Source organism: Gopherus flavomarginatus, chromosome 5 (genome assembly GCF_025201925.1).
Source record: "Gopherus flavomarginatus isolate rGopFla2 chromosome 5, rGopFla2.mat.asm, whole genome shotgun sequence".
NCBI classification, from domain to species: Eukaryota; Metazoa; Chordata; order Testudines; family Testudinidae; genus Gopherus; species Gopherus flavomarginatus.
The window spans coordinates 79,742,266-79,758,035 of NC_066621.1; positions in this window are offsets into that span (position 1 = coordinate 79,742,266).

Sequence of the window (15,770 nt, forward strand, 5' to 3'; positions counted from 1 at the left end):
TTGCCTGAAGGCCTTGGCTCCACAATGTGAGGAAGTAAAAATAAAATAGTACAAATTCAAAGGCAACATGGCCCAGCAGTAACCAAGAAGAAGGTGAAAGACAAAGCCAAAATTCACAGCATCCAGAGCCTACAATCATATAAGAAAACAACTGGCTTCTCAGGATTATTTTTTATTCATAAACAAATATAGTGAAGGGTGTGGGTGGAGGGGGAGATAGAAGAGGAAAAGCATGAGCCAGACAACAGACAAATAGAAAGAGATTGGTTCAGCAATGCATAGGATTTCTTTTCTCTCATGAATGACAATGTAGGCATCATGCCAGACTGGACTTTAATATGCTTGTGTCAAGGTTCCTCCCCTACTCTGAATTTTAGGGTACAGATGTGGGGACCTGCATGGACACTTGTAAGCTTAATTACTAGCTTAGATCTGGTAACACTGCCACCATCCAGAAATTTCAGTGTCTGGAACACTTCCTGTCCCCCCAAAACCTTCCCCTCCCTGGGTTGCCGTGAGAGGCTTTTTCACCAAGTTCCTTGTGAACAATGATCCAACCCCTTGGATCTTAACACAAGGAGAATTTAACCATCCCCCTACTCCTTTCCCCCACCAATTCCTGGTGAGTCCAGATCCAATCCCCTTGGATCTTAAAACAAGGAAAAATCAATCAGGTTCTTAAAATGAAAGCTTTTAATTAAAGAAAGAAAGGTAAAAATCATCTCTGTAAAATCAGGATGGAAAATACAGGGTAATCAGATTCATATAGCCCAGAGGAACCCCCTCTAGCCTTAGGTTCAAAGTTACAGCGAACAAGAGGTAAAATCCTCTCAGCAAAAAGGAACATTTACAAGTTGAGAAAACAAAAATAAGACTAACACGCCTTGCCTGGCTGTTACTTACAAGTTTGAAACATGAGAGACTGATTCAGAAAGATTTGGAGAGCCTGGATTGACGTCTGGTCCCTCTTAGTCCCAAGAGCGAACAACCCCCAAAACAAAGAGCACAACAAAAGACTTCCCCCCGCCAAGATTTGAAAGTATCTTGTCCCCTTATTGGTCCTCTGGTCAGGTATCAGCCAGGTTTACTGAGCTTCTTAACCTTTTACAGGTAAAAGAGGCATTAACCCTTAACTATCTGTTTTTGACAGCTTGTCTCTCGAGCTGTAGTGAAATGAGTAATTTGGAGGTCTCAGGTAGGCTTACCTCCTCAAGGCAAGAAAACCTTTGTTTTCTTCAGGTTACAAAGGAAAGCAGGGGACATTTAGAAAATGTTGAGTAAGGAGTTTATTACCAAGGGTTAAAATAATACACACTGTTCAAAATTTTAAAGAGTTCAATCCCCTTTTTAGGCTCCTAAATGAAGCTGGCCAGTTTTCATTGTTTTTCATTGTTTTCAGTGATTCTGCTGGGTGCTGAGCTGTTCTGGAGATTTGGCCCCTACTGTGTTGCCATTCTTGCCTGAGAAGTGCATTTCTTTTTTTTCCCAAAGCAAAATATATTGTATACTGTAAAAAATATACACATGGATCTCTGAAAAGTTGTGGCAACCACCAAAGATCATGTGAAATGGGTCTGGCTTTTTGTTTTGTTACAAATACCAAATGCACTCGAGGCTCAGTAAGAAGATTAAAAAAAAAAGAAACTTTCAAGTACATCTGCAATGAGTTTATGGTTTTGCACCAAAATTATGTGAAATGTTCAAAGTTTCATGATTCTCAAAGAAAACCAGGTGTAGCTTGGAGGTTTTGGATGGGTTTTGTTTTGAGTTCTAATGTTTTTTCTGAGGGTCAGTGAAATTCTAGGGCTGTGAACCCATGTGAAGTGAAATGCTTGCATGATCCCCTGGACATAAAACTGTTCAAAGTCGCACATTTTTACTCACAAGAGGGATATATTAATCATTTCATATACGTTACCAATGTATTGCACTATGGTATCATACATAGTCTCTTAGGCTAGTTATAAGCATGAGGAAAACGGACATTCGTTTTCTGTTTGGCCTACAGATGAGGTGTAAAATCTTCTGTTAACAGATTTAGCCTCTTCTGTGAGCTTTTGATTTCACTATTTTGAGTCCTATTGTTTTCATTAATATATTTACCAGGACTCTTCTGCCTGTTTCTTGGTAGAAGTAGAAAAGGGCTCCTGAAATTATCCTTAGAATTGAAAGTGCAATGAATGACAAGATAAGCACAGCTCTTGAGATTGTTCAGAAAAATAGTATGCAAAGCATTCAATTCTGAACTAATTGAATGTTTTTCTGAGTTTTAAGCTAAAGGGCCTAATTCAGACTAGATGTTACTCCCTTGATTTCAATGGAATTGCATCTACTTACACTAGCTTTGAATTTAGCAAGAAGATTGTACTACATTTTAGAATTTCCTTATAATGAGCTTAGAGTTTTGGTGTGTCCATTGCTCTCATTTGTTTTGTGGGTTTCTGTGCTTTATGATGAGAATTAAGCAGAATAGACTAAGATCCGATTTTCCTTTCTATTGTATTACTTCTACATTAGATTACTTCTGCATTAGTGTGACTTCACTGAAGGCATTGTGGAGTAACTCTACACACTCTAAGAGAAAACTGACTGGCATCCCTTCAAATGAGAAATATTTGAGGGGTATGTTTTGCAGTAAATCCAACCCCTAATTTCCTGGAGCTAGGAAGAAACTTCCTTTATAGACAGGTTATTATATACCTCCCTACTGAAGTATTTCTTACACTTTCCTCTGAAGCAGCAGTATTGGTCTATGTCATGGACAGAGTACTGGACTAGACAGACTATTAATCTGATGAACTATTGAGAGTCCTTATCATCCAAACGATTTGTTCAATGAAAGGAATTAAACTTCATTTAACAGAGACTTTATAAATTGAGGAAAGAAGCTGTTTATTTTCTCCTTGCTGCACAGTTTTCTGAAACGTATACAATACTTTAATTACAGGCTACAATTTGATCATATATACTTGTGTACAAGAATAATTTAACATAATGAAATGCATAATCTAGAAAAAATATGCATTTTCATTTTCTTTTCAGATCCGATGAACACATGATTTATATGGGCTTCTAATTAGAGCTGACTGGGAATTTTTTGACAAAAAGATTTTTCATCAGAAAATGCCAATTTGTCAAAACCAAAACTTTTTGGGGTAATATATTAGTTTCAAGTATATTTTCATTGAGAGAAAGGTACCAGGTTCACATGATTTGAAGATGACACAAAAGTTAGGGGAGTCATAAATAATGAAGAGGATAAGACTCTGATACAGAACGATCAGTTGTTAAGCTGAGTGCAAGAAAACATTATGTTAGTATAGGTCAGGGTAGGCAACCTATGGCACGCGAGCTGATTTTCAGTAGCACTCACACTGCCCGGATCGTGGCCACCGGTCTGGAGGACTCTGCATTTTAATTTAATTTTAAATGAAGCTTCTTAAGCATTTTAAAGACCTTATTTACTTTACATACAACAATAGGTTAGTTATATATTATAGACTTATAGTAAAAGACCTTCTAAAAAAGTTAAAATGTATTACTGGCACACGGAACCTTAAATTAGAGTGAATAAATTAAGACTTGGCACACCATTTCTGAAAGGTTGTCGACCCCTGGTATCTGATGTAAATATGTACATCTAGAAACAAAGAATGTCAGTCATATTTACAAGATGGGAGACTCTATCTGAAAAAGAAAAGATTCTGAAAAAGATTTGTGGTTCTGGCTGATAATCAGCTGAACATGACATCCCAGTGCAAAGCTGTATCCAAAAGAGGTAATGCAATCCTTGGATGCATAAACACGGGAATCTTGATAGCAGAGAGATTATTTTACCTCAGTATTTAACATTGGTTTGACTACTGATGGAATACTGTGTCTAGTTCTGAAGCCCACAATTCAAGAAGGATGTTGATAAATTTGAGAGGGTTCAGAGAAAAGCTACAAGAATGATCAAAGGATTTGAAAACATGCTTTATAGTGGTACATTGAAGCACCTCAATTGTTTTATATTAACAAAGAGAAGGTTAAGGGGTGACTTGATCACAGTTTATAAGTACCTATATGGGAGAAAAATATTTGATAACGGGCTCCTCAGTCTAGCAGAAAAATTATAAAACAATACAATGGTTGAAAGTTGACACTTCACTTCTCTTCTTTTTCCTATTTACATGGGGTTGGAGGTGTTACAATTCTTCACCACTCCTTCTGGTTCATGGCACAGATTTGTAACTCTTGGAATTTCAGTCTTTTTCTCTTCAATCTTTTCTTAAGAGAGTCTTTCCTTTGTATCCTCAGACTTCCATGTCCTTTCTTGCTATCCTCTGCCTCCTACACTTTCTTTGCTAGTCATTCTCCCATTCTTACCGCATGCATACCCTCAAATGTGTGCTCTCCAGCCTATCACTGAGAGTCCTTGTTAGGTTATAGATATTCAGGCCTGTCTGCAAAGGCCTATACTTTAAAAATTTAGGTGTATTCTTATCACTTAGCTAGTTATAGCGGTATAAAAGAAAGAATCAAAAATCACTGTCTGTCTCTGTAATGGCCTTCTTTTACTGTGACAGGCTAAGGCCTTCAGCTAAGATGTAGTTAGGCAGCCAGAAGCTGGGAAGTGTATGGTCACATCCTCACATTCCAAACTAGTCACATTGAAATAAGGTGCTATTGGGCTATTAGGAATACAATCCTGTCCTGATATTCCTATCACCTCCAGAGAAAGGGAAGAGCCTAGAAGATGTAAAAGGAAACTTAGTTTAATAGCACCCTGTCTGGCAAGAACTCACTTATCAATAGACACAGCTGGAAAACCCTTATGTCTGTATAGATGTAGTTGTGAAATCCTCACTTCTGTATTGTTTTGTATGTTTATTTGCATGCGCTCTGTCTGGTTCTATAATTGTTTCTGTCTGCTGTATAATTAATTTTGTTGGGTGTAAACCAATGAAGGTGGTGGAATATAATTGGTTAAATAACCATGTTACAATATGTTAGGATTGGTTAGTTAAATTTCAGTAAAATGATTGGTTAAGGAATAGCTAAGCAAAACTCATGTTTTACTATATAGTCAATCAGGAAAGGGGGTGGGGGAGAAATGGGAACAGGGACTGGGGATGGGGGAATTAAAATCGTGTCTTGCTAAAGGGGAAAATGGGAACAGGGGATGGGAACAGGAACAGGGACACAGGAAAGGCTCTGTGGTGTCAGAGCTGGGAAGGGGGACACTAAGGAAGGAAACTGGAATCATGCTTGCTGCAAGTTCACCCCAATAAACATCGAATTGTTTGCGCCTTTGGACTTCGGGTATTGTTGCTCTCTGTTCATGCGAGAAGGACCAGGGAAGTAAGAGGGTGAAGGAATAAGCCCCCTAATATCTTGGTGGAATGTGAGGATGTGACCATACACTTCCCAGCTTCTGACTGCCTAACTACATCTTAGCTGAAGGCCTTAGCCTGTCATGGTAAAAGAAGGCCATTACAGAGACAGACAGTGATTTTTTATTCTTTCTTTTATACCTCTATAACTAGCTAAGTGATAAGAATACACCTAAATTCTTAAAGTATAGACCTTTTACAGACAGGCCTGAATATCTATATCCTAACAGTCCTAACTTCATTTTCCCTGTAATTTCTTCCACACTCCCTCTGTCTACCCTTTGCTGGCATGGCATTCTTCTCAGTATATTATTTTCTACTACCTGGATCTTCTTATCTTCTATTTCCATAAGACCCACCATTTCCAAACTATAGATCAGGCAGGGATAAACACAGGCAGCATACACTTTCCTTTCAGTTTGTTACTTAATTGATGGTTCCAAAGTACTCCTGCCATCTTTTTCACTGCTACCCTTGAATCTTGGATTCTTCTTTTCAGTTCACCAGATCTCTCTCTGATGGCACAATTTTCCCCTCTGGTTCAACTTCTTTCCTGAAACTTCAATCAACAGCTCTTCTTTCACTTTCCATCCTTGTGTAATTTCTGTTTTCTTTCCTTCAAACCATGATCTTCAAACACAAATGCCCACTCTGATATCACATTTACCAAATCCTCTTTGCTGTCATCTAAAAGGGTTAGATCATTAGCATACATTAGTTTTCTCAGTGTCTCCACAGGGTTGGTTTCCTATCAATTAACCTAGTAACTAGTATCAAGAGAAGTGGACTCAATCAGCACTCTGTCTTGTCTCAGTCTCCCCATCTCAACATTCTCAAAATTTCCATGTATTATTACCACCTTAGCTCTTGGCTCTTTATACAGCTCTTCTCCTCTATCATCTCTACTTCTGGAAGACTCTCTCTCATCCATCTCAATAGTCCAAGCACCAGCTCTGAGACTAAGTCATATGCTTTCTCAAGATAAATAAATGCTACATAGCAGTTATAGCCTCTCTTTATCATTCTTTCAAATTTTTGTCCCATTGCAAATATTGTGTCCGTAGTACTCCTTCCCTTCCTAAAGCCATGTTTCGCCTCTCCTATATTTTTCTCCAGGTTGCACCTCAAACTTGCTTCTAAAACTTTCTCAAGGACTCTAAGGGACTGACTTAACACAGTGATGCCTTGGTAAGTGTTTGGATCATTTACATAACCCTTACCCTTCCAAAGAAGCACAATCAATGTCTGTCATTCTCCAGTTGTCTGGTATCCGACCTCGATCTCAGCCAATACACAGTAATCAGTTTATTCCAGTCTCTCCAACTGCCTTGATCATATGAACTGTTATCTCATCTTCACTAGCCGCTTTACCATCATTCATCTTATTCAGGGCTTCTATCATCTCCTCTATAGAGATTGTGACAAAGTTCCTTCTCTACCTTGGTGGGTTCTGCGCTTATTGGCCGATTTGCTCGCCTCACAGATTTACCCTGTGGGTCAGAAAACAGCCTAGAGACCTTCCCCACAGTCCAGGTCAATTCCTCCTATGTTTGATCAGGAGTTGGGAGGTTTAGGGGGGAATCCAGGCCCACCCTCTACTCCGGGTTCCAGCCCAGGGCCCTGTGGACTGCAGCTGTCTAGAGTGCCTCCTGGTACAGTTGTACGACATCTACAACTCCCTGGGCTACTTCCCCATGGCCTCCTCCCAACACCTTCTTTGTCCTCACCACTGGACCTTCCTCCTGATGTCTGATAATGCTTGCACTTCTCAGTCCTCCAGCAGTATGCCTGCTCACTCTCAGCTTCTTGCACCTCTTGCTCCCAGCTTCTCATATGCACTTCCTCTCCTCTGGCTCCCTGGCTTTACCTAGCCTGACTGGAGTGAGCCCTTTTATAGCATCACAGAAGCCTTAATTAGAGTCAGGTGCTTAACAGCTTCACCTGACTCTTAGCAGGTTAATTGGAGTCAGGTGTTTTCATTAGACTGGAGCAGCCCCTGCTGTGGTCACTCAGGGAACAGAAAACTGCTTATCCAGTGGCCAGTATATCTCCCTTCTACTGCTCTGCTGTTTGACCACACTCCTGTCCCTGTTATTTCATTTGTTGTCCCCCGGAATGACTTGGTTATCCAGGTCCTGTGGATCCTCCCCTTAGGTTGGGGGGAGGTCCTTTGGCAATGGGCGGGCTTTGCCTGCCCACTTCCTGGCTACTAATAAGACTACTCTGCTGTTCCCAACTGGCCTGGGTCTATCACAATATTGATACTTTGTGAGACTACCCCATAATTGTTGGTGGTGCTTGCCCCAATGGCTGGAAGTTGAAGCAAGACAAATTAAGACAGAAAATAAGGCATACATTTTAAACATTGAGGGCAATTAGCCATTGGAACAGTTCACCAAGCATTGTGGTGGATTCTCCATCACTGGCATTTTTTAAATCAAGATTGGATGTTTCTCTAAAAGCAGTGTTCCAGGAATTATTTGGGGGGGGAGTTCTATGGCCTGTGTTGTAGAGCAGATCAGACTAGATTATCATAGTGATCCCTTCTGGCCTTGTAATCTATGAAGCTATAAACCCCTAGCTCTCTCAAATCCCAGATGAATGCCCTAGTTTCCAGGCTATTGGTATTCTGGGGTGGATTTTTTTCTCTTTCTCTCTACATCCCTCCCTCGCTCCCTCTCTCTCATATTTTTTTTCAAAAGGTCTCATTTTCATTCCATATTGGAATGAAAACAGATTATGAAACCTCAAAAACTTTTGCTAAATGGAATTCTTGTTTTCTATCCAGACCTACTTCTGACAATTTCATCTGTGGTGCACTGATGCTGATGCAGTAATATACCCTGGAGTATATTTGTGGAGATTTATAGCTACAACAGTGTAACAGTAGCTATTAAGGCCTGTAGATACTAACCCCTGCTTATGTGACAAGAGTATAACTTTTGTGTTGCTCTGACCCATGTAATATGACTGGAGCAAGGAAATAATCAGCAGTCTCTTACCAGCAATCCTGAGTGACATATCCTTATACTTTAAAGCATTCAACTGTATCACCTTGGCTGGGATCACATCAGATCTCAAAACTATGTTGAATCAAACCTGTTTATTATTTGGATGCGAGACCTCCAAGAAGAAAACAGGGCACTGGTGAAATTGGTTTAGGTAGCTCTTTTGACTCAATTCTGAGCCAGAGCCACATGTTGGTAAGGGATGCTATGATGTTGGAGGTGGCGTGTTTAACCTGTAATGTAAAACTGAGATTCGAAGTAAGCAGAACCTAATTAACTTAATTTGAATTTAACCAGAAGACTGCGTAGGGTTACTGCTGCCTGTGCTTCATAAAGTGTAATGAGATTTTAATGAATATCAGTGGTCAATAGGATATCACTTTTACGTCTCATTCAAAAGTAAGATCTTCTCCAGTGTGGATTTCTAGCATCCGGATATGGCAGTAGAGGTATAGTAGAACTTTCACTTTTGTTTTGGATCTGTGTCTGGTGATTTGTGAAAGCTCAGCCAGCAACTGGCATGGAATCAAAGAAGTATGGTTTTAATGAAAGGCATTAGAACTTCTAGGTCAGACTATCAGAGCAGGAAAGGGGCCTCTTCTGGTTTTGATGAAGTTTCGGGTAGCAGAGTGGTGTAGTTAAGAATGACTTACACAATTGCCTTTCTCTCTTATCATTAGAACTGGAAACCTGAGATTAATGTTGAAAAAGTGACACTTTAAAAGGTTTAGTGCTGTGCTTAACACAGTAGGTTAGTACTGCTGCTAAGTGGGTGCTTTTCTAACTGAAAAAGCATTGTAACAAAGACACTCAGGATGCCATTTGCTGGCATATACTGATCTATTATCCCAACTCCAGGCGTTTATTAGGAAGACAGGATTTTAATTATTTTAGCTTTCAGAATTTTATGCCAATGATATTCGTGAACTGTAGCTGAAAAGGAGATATTCCCACATTGTTTCCACTGGAATGAACCTGGTTTTGGAAGGACCATTTCAGTTGGTGGTATATATGTGGGGGCAGATGGTTGGTCATTAATCATGGCCCATATTTCCTTGTCCTCCACCTAAAGGACAACCCTCCCTGTGAATGGCAGTTTTTCAAATCCCTTTGCCAGGCCTACGTTTAAGTTTTACATCATATTTTTGAAGGAAAAACATTTTCATTGGCGAATTGATAGTGTCAGCAGATAGGTGGGAGGAATTTCAACTTAAAGTCCTTGAAGTAGAACAGTAACTACTGATCATGATTCTCTTCAATGTTACGAGCAGTATCTTACTGCTGATGACATAAAACCAGTGTGTCCTCTGTACTGTATTAGAGAAGGATATCAGGCATTCCCTAGCCACAAAAACATGAAATCCAAGGCCAAAGCTTGAACCTGGGGTTCTGTAAATTCTGTAATATGGTGAAATAATAAACCCAATAATACACAGTAAACAATCATTCAGTATAGCTTTATTGAGAAAGCTACAGGACACCAAGCACTAGCATGGCTGCATTAAGCTTGATAACTCCAATAGCTCCTCTCGAGGTTATTAATGATGTATTCTTAAAGCATGTAGAATTCTCTGCTTTTTTCATTTGTACATGTACTTTTTAAACTAGTGCCTGCATTTGCCAAAACTCAGTATATAATGTGTAGTCTTAACCAAGAGAGGTCTCAGTTTAGAAGAAATGTATCATGGGTTGGGATGGAGGAACTGAACAATAGGGTTTTTTCCAGTGGTTTCAGTGAGACTTAGATCAGGCCCTGAGAAGCCTGAGTGTGTGCATAAATAGGGAACATTACTTTTGGTTAGCTTGTTGTTTTAATTGTTACATTATCTCATGCACAAAAGCAAACATGTATTTTTCAAATAAGGTGACTTTTCTTTTAGATTAAGGAAAACAAGAAACAAAGAAAGAACCATATAAAGTTCCCATAAAGAGGAACACAATAACTCATACTACAACATTCTGAATCTGAAATGAATACAAAAGAGCAGTTGTTTCCCAGCTACCTCAGTAAATATGTAGGGAGGCTCCTCTACATTTAAAGGTGTAGTAGACATAACACACACACCGTTGACTTCATCCCTCAGCACCCAATCTGGGAAACTCTTGCCAACCCACAAACACCTGAGGAGGTCTGCAAAACAATTAAAGAAATGAAGAACAATAAAGCACCAGGTCATGATGGCATACCAGCTGAAGTACTGAAAATGGAGGAAGAAACATTGACTAACAAGCTTCACTTGCTGCTCCTCAAAATATGGCACACCGAAGAAATCCTCACTGACTTATGTAATGATAACCTCATCACTGTTTTCAAAATGGGAGGCAGGGATGACTGTGGTAACTGTTGAAGCATTGCCCTCCTCTCCGTCGGTGGGAAGATTCTTGCTAGAATCTTACTGAATTGCCTGCTCCCTCTTGCAGAGGAAGTACTTCCAGAATCCCAGTGTGGCTTCAGGCCATCATGAGGTATCACCAACATGATTTTCGCAGCCAAGCAGATTCAACAGCAGGTGCTGTATATGTCCTTGATCGATCTGATCAAAGCCTTTGACTCTGTCAACTGTGAGGCTCTGTGGAAAATCATGTCAATGTTTGGCTGTCCAAGCAAACTTATTACCATTGTAGGATTCCTCCATGACCAGATGACTGCCTCCATCCTGTGCAGTGGCTCTACTTCTGAGCTGTTTGTCATCCAAACTGGCATAAAACAAGTTTGTGTACTGGCATCCACCTTTTTCTCCATTTTCTTAGCAGCTATGAAAACATTAACCCAAGACCATCTACCACAGGGCACTGGCATCCAATATCAGATCCAGTTTCTCATTTCCGTGCAGAAACTAAAAGTAATATCAGCAACAACAACAATAGGAATAACCAAACACAAATATGCAGATGGTTGTGCTGTAGTTGCACACCCAAAGGAGGATCTATATAAAGCCCTTAATTGCTTCTCTGAAGCTTACAAAAGCCTAGGGCTAACTTTGAACATTGGCAAAACAAAAGTTCTCCACCAGCCAGTCCCTAGTCAACCATCAGACTCAGCAAGGAATATCTGTATCGACAAAGAATAACTGGAAAATATAAATACTTTGCCTATCTTGGCAGCCATCTCTCACAAAGGGCAGATATAAACATCGAGATTCAGCACAGAATTCACTGTGCCAGCCTTGCCTTTGGCAGACTGTCTCACCGGGTGTTCAACAATCACAACATCATAACACATACTAGACTTTTAGTTTATAGAGTGGTGATAATCCCAACTCTCCTTTATGGCTGTGAGACTTGGGTGACCTATAGAAAACACCTGAAAACCCTGAACCCCAGCACCAGCACTTTCTTCAGAAGATCTTCAACATAAAGTGGGAGGATCATCGCACTAATGTCAGTGTCCTCACAGAGACCAACATCTTCAGTGTTGAGGCCCTGATTATCCAGCACCAGCTGAGGTGGAGCAGACACTGTGTGCGCACGCCTGATGTATGCTTACCAAAACAACTGCTGTATGCCCAACTCACCAAAGGAGAAAGCAAATGGGGAGGCCAAAAGAAACACTTTAAAGACACCTTCAAGATAAACATCAAGAGATGTGGCATCAACACCACACACTGGGAGACAGCAGCTCAGGATAGGGATAACTGGCGAAGACTTGTCAGAGAAGGAATGTCCACTTTTGAGGGAAATTGCCTTGCTCTGGTTGCAGAAAAATGCCAGAAAAGAAAGGAATGGCAATGGTCATGCAGCAATCGCGGGCCAACCCTTTCTTCGAACACCACCTGCAATGTCTGCCAATGAGCTTGTGGCTCAAGGATCAGACTCCTCAGTCACCAAAGGACCCGTGAAAAAATAAAATCCATGAAAAAGATCATCCTTCACTTCAAGAGATCGCCAATGACAATGACATCATCTTATTTTAGTTATATAGGTACATGTACCAAGGTATTATGTGAAAGAAAGTGAGGTAAAATAATGGTATAATAATCGGGGCTTTTCAGTCATATTTTGTTCCTCACCATAATGCATAGGAGGAGATAGCATGTAATTGCTAGACTTATAGTCCTTCTCTTTCCACTGACTTCCCTGCCTTAACTTCCTAACTGAGGGAAAATATAAAATTAACCCAATAGTATGAGAATGAACATGCACAGCCGATTAGATATGGTGCTATTTTAATGGCAGAAACTTGTAAATCTCCAACATCTTCACACCCAGTAACAGTTCATGTATCACTGACTGATCATAGCAGTGCTGCTGCAGTTCTACAATAGCTCACAATTACCCCTTCCCTGGAACAAGCTCCTCTAATCCCATGATTTCACCTTTTCTGTATCCCTCATAGTCTGCCAATGCCAAATCCTTCTTTCCCAAATGTTGGTTGTTGGATTTTTCTATGCTCCACTGCCCTAACTTTTAACTGGCACTTTCTTACAGGATAATGCGTCCAGAATGTCTCTACAGATTCACTGCAGGCAAAAGAGCTGTTGAAACAGGTATCTGGACCCGTAATTCAATTTTATTCCTCTGTAGAATCCATTGATTTTACTCAGAAATGTAAATAATGAAAATGGCATTTACTCAGATATACTGTTTTTACGTGTTCTCTGATGATCCTGCTGAGCACTTCAGGACCATTCTCAATACTTATAAGATAGGACCTTGTACTCCTTTGCTAAGGAATCAGGCTGGTTTCATCCGTTATTCAGCACTTGTGCATTGTATTATACTTTATTAATACCAAGAAAACCTTGCATAATTCCGATTAATTAGCTGAATAGAACTATCACAGACACATTTATTTTCATTTTGCTAGATACAAAAGGATGATTAAAAATTCTGAAAATGTTTCTGGGGGGAAAAATTAAGAGAAAGTGTCTAACTTTAGTGCTTGGCATTACTGGGGTTTTTTTATACTTCATCAAAAATGCACATGAAATAATCAATCAAAATATAAATCCCTGAGCCTAAATATCAGCAGATTTGCTTAGAAAAGAAATCTGTCCTGATAAAATATCCACTGAATCAATAGAAAGTTCTTTTCCATGTAACTGAAGGAAAAGGTTGGATCTGAGCGGTAACATGATGGACCTAATTCATCTTGGGCCTGAAATAGCAGACCTTCTATTGATTACAGCAGTTGTTGTTATCAATGTGGACCTATATGTCATTTTTTAAAGAGAAGGCAGGATGTTTCAGTGGAAGGGAAACAGGTCTGGGACTCAGATGCCTGGATCTGCCACAAACTTCCTTTGTGATATTGGGCTAGTCATTTGATTTACCTGGTGCCTTAGTTGCCCATCTGTATAATGGGGATTCTGTTCTACCTACCACACAGGGTTCTTATGAGGAAAACAATTCAGATACTGTGGTGATGAGGGCTGGTTAAGTATCTAAATACAAGAAAGTGTTTTGTCCCTTTTTTTTTTAACTAGGAAGAATAATATACAAACAAGATAAACTTTTAAAAGTAAATTGTCTGTTCTGTTTAGTCCTCATCCAAAATCAAAAGCTTCTGCTTGTGATGTCTTATTAATTTCCATTGCAGCAAGGGGTGATGATCTAAACACAATATCCTGGGTTTCAGTTCCCATTGATTCCAGTGAGATTTGCACCCATTGAAAGTCAAATTTGATTCTGTGACTAAAAGGGGAACATTAAGCACTAAAATAAGATGGACACTAAACTATGACCGCTAAATATTCATCCAAAAATTGAATTCCACATGGAGATTCACATTTATTCATGGAAAACAGGTAACTGGGAATGTAAATACCTGCTTGTATTCAATGTGGTGTATTCAAACTGGGGTTAAAATTGTAGGTTGTCACTTCACATTTCAGGAGTTTTTCCTGGTCCTGCTTGCAGGCTAGGGGACTCTGTCTGCAGACTTTGCTCACATGCTTTGATACAGACAGCTGTTATGGAGCAGAGAGAGAATAAGGGGAGTGATCACCCCAGCTCCTACATGTGTCTCAGCCCAAATATGGGTTGTGTGGCAGACGCTCCATCACCTCCAGGTTCTGCTTTCACCTTTGCTCCTGCACTGGTTCTTGCAGTTACTGCCTCACAGTTGGTGGAGATGTGCATTGCCCTTCCAATTGCTGAAGGGGGCCTGTCCAGAATATGACTGTCTCTCAGTTCCCAGTCAATCAGCCAACGAGAAGGTAGCAATTGGGGCTTGGTGACTTGGGGCAGAGTCGGAGGGGAAGTGAATCCAAGTGGGGGCAACCGTCCAGCAAGAGCATTTGATGGTTTCTCTATGTACATGCTGTGAATGTATCACTGCATGCTCATATGCATATTTTGTTTACACTCATATTTAGCAGGTGCAATGTAAGGCAAACATTTTAAAAATTGGGTCCCCTTAACTTAGACGGTCAACACTGACAGTTTAGGTCAAATGCATTTTTTTTAATAAAATGTGTCCTTCAAGGAACAAAATTAATATTTTCATGCAGAGGTCCTTATGTTAACACAGACTAGAAGACACATAGAAGTATTATATTGCTGTAGCACCTCAGACCCCAGGCATGGACCAAGACACTATTGTGTTTCTCCCTCAATTGATGTTTTATAATTTTCCCCATGTAGTATATGTGAGTCTTTAACCAATAAATGCTGCATGACTGGTTAACAATGAAACAATTCCAGTACACTGGTATAAAGAAGAGGAAGGCATGATTGCTCTACAAGTACTTACTTGGCAGATATCGCTCTCAATATAAGGCTAGTACAAGGAGTAATTACCTGCCTGAAAGAATTTCTGAAATCAGCTTTCCAGTAAACCAATTTTATCCTATTACTTCCTCCACTGCCCCATGGACATACATTATATGTCAGTGCATTCTGTTCAAACAAGTGAGATCACACTAATGCGGTGTCCTCACTCAAAGGGTTAAGAGCTCAGTCCTGCAAATCCATGGAGTTCTTCAATGCCGGTAACTGCCACTGAATTCAATGTGGGAGGTGCACAATACCTTGCAGGATTGAGTCCTATTGTAAAGACCTCCATTGGCTCTGGCTCAAGCTCTAAATGCACGTAAGCACACACTGCAGCATAACCCAGGACATTTCTTGTTATAGACAAGACTAACCATTTAATTGCTGTTTAATTTACCAGGTAAAAGGGCTAGCTATATCTCCATTGTTTCCCCAGGCACCTGGGACAGCTTGAGAAAGATATAAACATTCTTTTAAGACAGATGGATTTTAAGTTTAAAAAAAGCAAATCCATGAAGATGCCAGACAAAAATAAAATCAATAACAAGAAACGATCATAAAATATGGCAGAGAAATATAACAGGTGGAAAGTAAAATCCTTAATAAATATTTCAACAACAAACATAACCAAATAAAATTTAAACAGAAAAGTATAAACAGGAATACTATAATG